Source organism: Epinephelus lanceolatus, chromosome 3, assembly GCF_041903045.1.
Source record: "Epinephelus lanceolatus isolate andai-2023 chromosome 3, ASM4190304v1, whole genome shotgun sequence".
Classification (NCBI taxonomy): Eukaryota; Metazoa; Chordata; class Actinopteri; order Perciformes; family Serranidae; genus Epinephelus; species Epinephelus lanceolatus.
This window is the reverse complement of record NC_135736.1, coordinates 14,011,013-14,018,732: the sequence shown is the minus strand read 5'-3', so window position 1 is coordinate 14,018,732 and position 7,720 is coordinate 14,011,013. Positions and strand designations below refer to the sequence as shown.

General features: G+C 39.3%; 1 pseudogene across 1 annotated transcript; it reads left to right on the top strand.

The window, feature by feature from the left end:
• The first annotated feature begins 5,750 nt into the window (after positions 1-5,750).
• Positions 5,751-7,006, top strand: LOC117254747 (lysozyme g-like; annotated as a pseudogene). The gene is made up of 4 exons (XR_013490421.1): positions 5,751-5,813; positions 5,933-6,147; positions 6,244-6,394; positions 6,485-7,006. The product of XR_013490421.1 is annotated as a lysozyme g-like (transcript).
• Positions 7,007-7,720: the final 714 nt, after the last annotated feature.

Sequence of the window (7,720 nt, the reverse complement as noted above, 5' to 3'; positions counted from 1 at the left end):
CACCTGTCCGGTTCATTTGTCTTCCACTGGCTGTATTCACTGCCAGTTGCATCTAGAACAGCTGTACCACACAGACACAGGTCTTTGTATTTGACAAATGTTTTGTAATATTAGTGTTGACATAAACTGTGTAGTGATTGCTTTACTACATTATTTTTTTGTAAAACATAAGAGTAAAAGCATAAAAACTAGCAAGTTGGGTTAAAGTGCACGCAGGATGGTTTTGCCTTTCATCACAGAGCCTGTCGTGTCTACTCACTGACAGGAAAGAGAGCAAGGCTTCAGTCCAAGCCAACAGTAAACAGAGCCCTTGAACTACACACACAATAACAAATGAATCACTCACATTTCAGTCAAGGTGCACATACACAAATAACATAGCAGAGTGGCAAAAATGTTCTGATATGTGGCACTAAACCATGCAGGAAGTGGCTGCAACTCATGATTATTTTCATTAACAATTAATAGGCAGATAATATTCTCAATTAACTGCTTGATCTGTAAAATGTTTATATACAACAACCCATGAGCCAACCAACCACCAGTGTTTTGCTGTATTTTTTACACTTAAACATGACCCCCTTTGTTCACATACTGACACTAAATGACCTGACCTGTGCTGCTGCACTCAAATTACTGTTGACTTTGTAGAGTTCATTGTACCATGGGAAGATGCAACAGATGACATGCTGGAATAAAAAAAATACACCAAAGATAGGCAGACAACAGTGAGGATGCATAATGTCATTGTAATTATTTCACTCACAAGATAAGCCATCAAACCTTCACCAACACCAGTATGGACTATCATTTTAAACCCCTGTTTTAGTCGTGTGGTAAGTCACAACAGTGGGACTCAAACTGTGGGGCCACTGCAGGTGGTGCTTCACTGAAATTCAGCGTGGATGGTCTTTATTAGTTGCTTTCTCAGTTATGGTTAATGATTGATAAAAAAAAAAAGTGGGGTGGGGGGCATGAACCATTTCAGCTTTTGAAGGGAGCATGACAGAAAGAAATTGAGACCACTCTGTCACAGTTTTAGAATTTCATTGACATCAGCGCCATCTGCAGGTTCCTGGTGATTAGTGCTTCAAAACCTTCATGCCCAGGGAGCAGAGCCCCCACAACCACCACTACCACTAAGGACACAAAGGTCATGTCTTAAACTACCGTAAAATTGTACATTTCCTGAATTAAAATGACATCACACACACATCTCTCTCTTTTTTTTTTTAATGGCATATTCCTCTAGGTTTTAGATTAGATAATTAAAAATGTCACTGACTTGTCAAAAAAATGAAACAAATACAACTGGTCACCACTAGAATTACTATAATTATATCTGGATGTGTCGAAAAGGCTTTGAAAAGCATGAAAGCACTCAGTCGAAACATCTCCCAATCTTTCTGTCTGAAAAAAGAAAAACCTCTATACTATTTAATGGAGTAGACAAAATGAACCTAATCGAGTTACTTGCTCTTTACATTACATACAGTATTTACATCCTACTTTATACTCATGGATGTATTACTGAATGGGCCTATCAGGTCCAGGCTAAGGGCCCAGGAGCCAAGGAGCCCGGTCTCATTCCGAAGTCGTCAAAATCGGGTGATTAGGCAGTGACTCGTGGTATCAGAAACCAACGAAAAAAGGCATCCTTTAATGTCAGCATGATAAGTGGCCGGTTGCAGTTATAGTTTAACGGCGGCCAGTGGTGTCAGGGGGAAACATTGACTTTCACCTGAGAGAGCGATGTTTGTGTCCCGTAAGATTCCATAGCCAAACCCTGTTTTTTGTCCCTAAACCCAACCACATGTTAGTGTAGCCTAAACCCAACCATGGTGGGTTATGGGAGGAAAAAAGATGTCAATTTGCTCTGTTAAAATTAAATTTCCTGTGAGAAAGTAAGTGTATTGTGAAAGAAGACAATGCATGTGAGAATTTGACACGGTGTCCCAGAATGTCAACAACCAACCCACCCAGGGTACCCTGCACATCATATGTGGACGTGGAAAGTCCATGACAAACGTTAATATGTGACAAGGTCGGAGTGAGAATGCGTTGGCCCAAGGGCTCAGGGGGGCCCTAAGCTTGCATTTCTTGTCTAAGGGCTTAGTCATCATGTTAATAACTGAGCCCCAAAAGTCCTTGATAAAGACAGAACTAAAGGAATAGCTTGAACATTCAATTTAAAGATGTTACAAGAAAGAAACCATCATGATACCGTGTAGGAGAGTGTTTCTATTCCCTCAGTTTATCCAAAAGACTTGCACTGGGTACTCAGTGGTTCCCAACTAGTGGGCTGCAGCCCAAAAGTGGGTTACTAATCCCTTCTGAAATGACCACAAGTTACTCGCGAATATCTCAAGTTTGTAAAAAACACACTTTATTTTTAAGTACAGTGAATTTCCGGCACAGTGCTTTCATTTTGAAGTGCAATTTTCCTGCTGTAGATTGAATGACTACTTGACAGAGACAGCAAACTAGCTCAACAACAAGGCCAAATGCATGTATGACACTGTGGGGAGAAACAACATGTTGTACCTACCCTGGGAGGCTTTTATGTGTCTCTGCTCAGGGCCCACTGTGTCATAATCTGTTTATGTTTTTTATTTCTACGCCTCTACATTTTGGAAGCATATATTGTCTTTTTTACTTCACTACATTTATCTGAAAACTGTCATTACTATCTACTTTACAAATTAATATTATTGACACATGATATGAATCAACCAATAAATTATGATCTATTATGGCTAACCAGCAGTGTTCAAAGCAGTTTAAATTAGCCTATCAGCTATCAGCTGCAACATTAGTGATGCTTACACATTAATGCATCAGTAATTATAATCCAGTGTAATGTATGATATAAAAATGATATGAATAACGAGTACTTTTACTTTTGGTACCTTTTAATATAATTTGATGCAAATACGTGCTTAAGTACGACTTTAAATGTGGGACTTTTACTTGTAACTGAGTATTTTTGGTATCATGATCTAAGTAAAAGATGTGAATCCTTCTGGGCCAGGCATAAACCTAACTTTTTTTTAAGGAATATGCTCCATGAGAACTACATGAACATGAACCACAATAATGAAGCTCTTAAGATTTTGACACAGGATCTGTCTAAAGAGATAAGTTAATATCACCTTAGTTTATATTGTACCTCACTGCTGCAGTAGCCTATCTATATAATTGCACAGCAAAATAACCGACAACCAATTGAAACACAACGAATGAATAAAAATGTGAATATTTTTTGAATGCGTAGAAAATGGCTCAGGGTTTAGTTGATGACTGTTGGGGTGGGGGGTGTTTCCCAGTCAGGAAGGAAATACAGTGCACTTTCAGAATCACTCAGTTTGACTGCGCCCCTGCCTCTGGTCAGCTGCAGCAGCAGCAGCAGCAGCAGCAGCAGTGTGTTCTGGTCCTCCGGCTGAGGTGCAGAGATGCCTCCCAAGTCCGTTAAACGCGCTATAACGGAAGCGCTGGATGACTTGTCCGAGGAGCAAGTAAAAAGGTTCTGCTCCGCGATCAGGGACCGCGAGGAAGAGCCGCGGGTCAGAAAGGCGGATCTGGACGGAAAAAGAAATCCAGCAATCGCAGATGTCCTGGTTCAGTTCCACACCGAAGTCAAAGCTAAAGAGGTGGCTCTGGAGGCGCTGGGGGAGATTGGCTGCAACCAGCAAAAAAAAGAACCTCGCTGAGTTTAACACGCACAAGTTTGGTGTCACAAGGGATTTGGGGATGGTTTTTGCCTTTTCATTTTCACTTGCTCTTGCTCTCCACATCCACTCCCTTACGTTAGATTTTTTTTTTTTTTTTTTTTTTTACTTATGGTTTATTAATTTTCTCATTAAACAACACAATAGACATAGAACATAGTGTCAGTAGAATTTCTCTCAGTCTTTATGATGGTATTTGTAGATAGTCGATTTTTCCCATCTGTTTTCCCATATTGTTTGTTGTAGTTTTATAGTATATGTAAGTCGTATAGTATAAGTAGTCTTTTGAGCTTTTGATTTCTTTTTTTTTTTTCAATTAGGCCTACTGTATCTAATATCGTTAGGCCCCTATTTGCCCATTGTTTGAATTTTTGGTCCAGGGTCCCTGGCTTGAAATTAGTATCATAAGTCATCCAATTCAGACTTTTTATCTCACTTTCCAGTCTTGACTTCCTTACTCCTTTAAACCAGACCTCCAAGGTGAATTTGGTAATCGGATACAGCTTTCCTTTTTTTGTCTTCAAACATATTTCGATTAGCAATCATACTCGGTACATGACAATTCTCTAACTCTATCTCCTTCCATCTTGTGGCACAATTCGCAACACACCAGCATATCAAGGGCCGGAGCTATGCAGCATAGTAATATTCTTTAAGGTTTGGCAGTGCCAAGTCTCTCCCATCTTTAGGTATTTGAAGTGTTGTATATTTGATTCTTGGTTTGCATCCCTTCCAAATAAATCTTGAAATTTTCTGGTCCCACTCTATAAATTGTGAGGGAGGAATCAGCACTGGCAAAGACTGAAATAGATACAAAATTCTTGACAACACATTCATCTTGAAACTGAAAGCCGACATCAGAACTTCCCATCTTTCCATATCCTTAAAGAATTCTTGGTTTAGTTGTTTGTAATTTGTTTCATATAATTCAGGTAGTTTTTTGTGATTTTTATTCCTAAATAATAAATTGATTTTTTGTCCCATTTGTAACCCTATCTTTTTTTAATTTCTGTAGATGGGGAATAATTAACAGATAGGATCTGTGTTTTTTCTACATTTAACTTATAACCAGAGAGGTATCCATAGAATGCTAATAAGGTCATCAGTTTTGGTAGGTTGATGTCTGGTTGTTTTAAATATAACAAGACGTCATCTGCAAACAGCCAAATTTCGTGTTCTGTGTCTCTGATATTTACTCCCTCTATTTCCTCATTTTGCCACACTGCTTGAGCTGGACGTTCAATAAAGACTGCAAATAGGATGGGGGAGAGACAACATCCCTGTCCAGTAGACCTTTCCAACTTAAACCACTTGGTAAGGCTGCCATGTATTTTTATTTTTGCTACTGGGTCCTGATATAGTGTTCTAATACATGTGACTGACTCAGGTTTGAAGCCAAAATTCTCCAAGCAAAGATACAAGAATCACCAGCTGACACAATCAAAGGCTTTTTCAGTGTCTAAACTTGATAATATAGCACTTTCTCCTTTCCTTTGTACTTCTTCAATTACATGCAATGTCCGTTTTATACTGTCCTGGGTCTGTCGCCCCTTGATGAAGCCAGATTTATCTTTATTAATTAGTTCTGGCATGAAGGTTTCAAATCTGTTGGCTAAAATTGATGTGTATCTTGTAATCACAATTAAGTATCGATATTGGTCTACGTTAGATTTTTGTCTTAAAGTCCATGCAACAAAAGTGTTTCAGAGGCACAGGAGATATTTCACAATGTTTAAAAAAATAAAAAAATCAGTCAGCGATAACTGGAAATTATTTTCACTTTCATTTTAAGCCTATACCTGCCTGCATTCACACCCTTTGTCTACAGTTATCAGATAATGCTCATAATTATATCAGTACAGTCTGTTAATTAATTGTTTAGGTGCTGTTAAACATTGTGTGTGTTTTGTGTATTTCCAGCTGAGGAGTAAGTGATTGATTTTGGTTGGTTCAGGAGACTTTAGGTCCTCATGATATGTACAAGTGTGTTGAAGAAAAATATTCTAATAAACATTTGTAGGGTACGGAAACATCATGTTGGTGCCTCACAACAAACAGCTCAGCAGGACAAGCTGAAATACTCAGGTAAAAACAGACCCACCCATCTACAGTTACATAATTATCTATATTTATGCTGTAGTTGTATCAATAGATTGACAAGACTGAGCCCTGATCCCTGTTCTCTCCTTGATTACTTTCTAAAGGTGTGAAGGCGTCATACGCCATGGCTGAGACTGATCTGGTGGAGATGAACAAATACAAAACCATCATCCAAAATGCAGCTCGTCAGAAAAGACTTGATCCAGCTCTCATTGCTGCACTCATCTCCAGGTCATGCAGGGCTGGAAAGACACTGACGGCAGGCAAGGGGTGCTATGATGAGAAGAGAAAAGCCTATAATACCTACGGGCTGATGCAGGTCATAACCATACTCTTTTATGCACTCTCCAGTGTCTTGTGTTACAGTGCAAAACAGTTGTGTTCATCTGAACTTTATTACCTAATATTTCCATAGATTGATATCAATCCAAATGGAGGTGGACACATCCCAAAAGGCGCATGGGACAGTGAGGAACACCTCTGCCAAGCCACTGACATCCTGCTGTATTTCATGTTGCGCATCAAGCATGCATTTCCAGACTGGACCAAGGAGCAGCAGCTGAAAGGTATATTGTTTCACTGAATTATTAGACTTTCATGACAAACTGGCCTCACACTTTGTTTTGCTTTGCTCTAATTTGTATTTGTCTCTGCAGGTGGGATAGCAGCCTACCATGCAGGGGATGGGAACATCCACTCCTATGAAGACGTGGACGCCAAAACCTGGGGCGGAGATTACTCCAACGATGTTATTGCCAGGGCTCAGTGGTACAAAAGCGAGGGTGGCTTTTAAGCAGGCGCCCCATGTACAAGGCTGTTGCCGCAGTGGCCTGGATTCAACTCCAGCCTGTGGCCCTTTGCTGCATGTCACTCCCTCTCTCTCCCCCTTTCACACTTGTCTGTCCTATCTATTAAAAGCTAAAAATGCCCCAAAAAATATCTTAAAAAAAAAAAAAAAATTCTAGTCGTCATCATTTCGTATAAAGTTTTCAGCAACTGCAGCTCAACAAAATCATCCAAAACATTTGTCTAAACAGTTAAAATGATTGATTACATAAATTAGCATATCATTGTAATCATATGTCAATGTGTTTTAAGTACATTTACAAATTGTTTTAAACTTGACTGTTAATAATTTGTACATGTATATAAATGGTCAATAAATGCTTTACAGCACATTTTGAGGGAGTGTTCATGTGTCATCATATATAATTACATGTGATAATGTTGCAGCATAAACAAGACTTAAAATAAGAGAGGCTCAGACATGGAGTTGCACATTTGAGGGTTTACTCACAAGAAAGACAAAGAATTAGTACATCATGACAATTAAAGTGTCTGACAAACAAGCAGTATCAGTTGACATGCCTGCAGCTTTCCAGTACACATAGGAGGGTATTTCCTGTCATGTAAGTACAGATTTCCTGTTATTTAACCAGCTACAGGAAACAATTTTTCCCACATAACCAGTCTGAATCAACACCGGATCATTTAGCAGCAGTCATGTCAGGATGATAAGTTTATGTCAGGGTGGGTACACCTTTTTTTTTTTTGGCACTGTCAGCAGGATGGCCCTGGAAACGACATCCAGTTAGGTCATTTGAGCTTTAATTCGTTGTGTGACCTCACCAGAGTTTGAGGAGATGCAGTGACAGGTGTCAGAATTCCTCTAAAAAGAACCTTGAAGTTAACTGTAAACTGATTGAGAGGTATGAACATTTGATTTTTAGCATGTGCACTGCCTTATTGGGAAATGGGGTTTAGAAGACTATGAGAAGAGCTTTATTATACTGGTGCCTTTGTCGTGCAGGGCCAATGGCCAGCATCTCAGTTTTATCAGATCTTAGAAGCAGGAAATTTCATGACACCTAATATTTCACAGTAGACGAGAG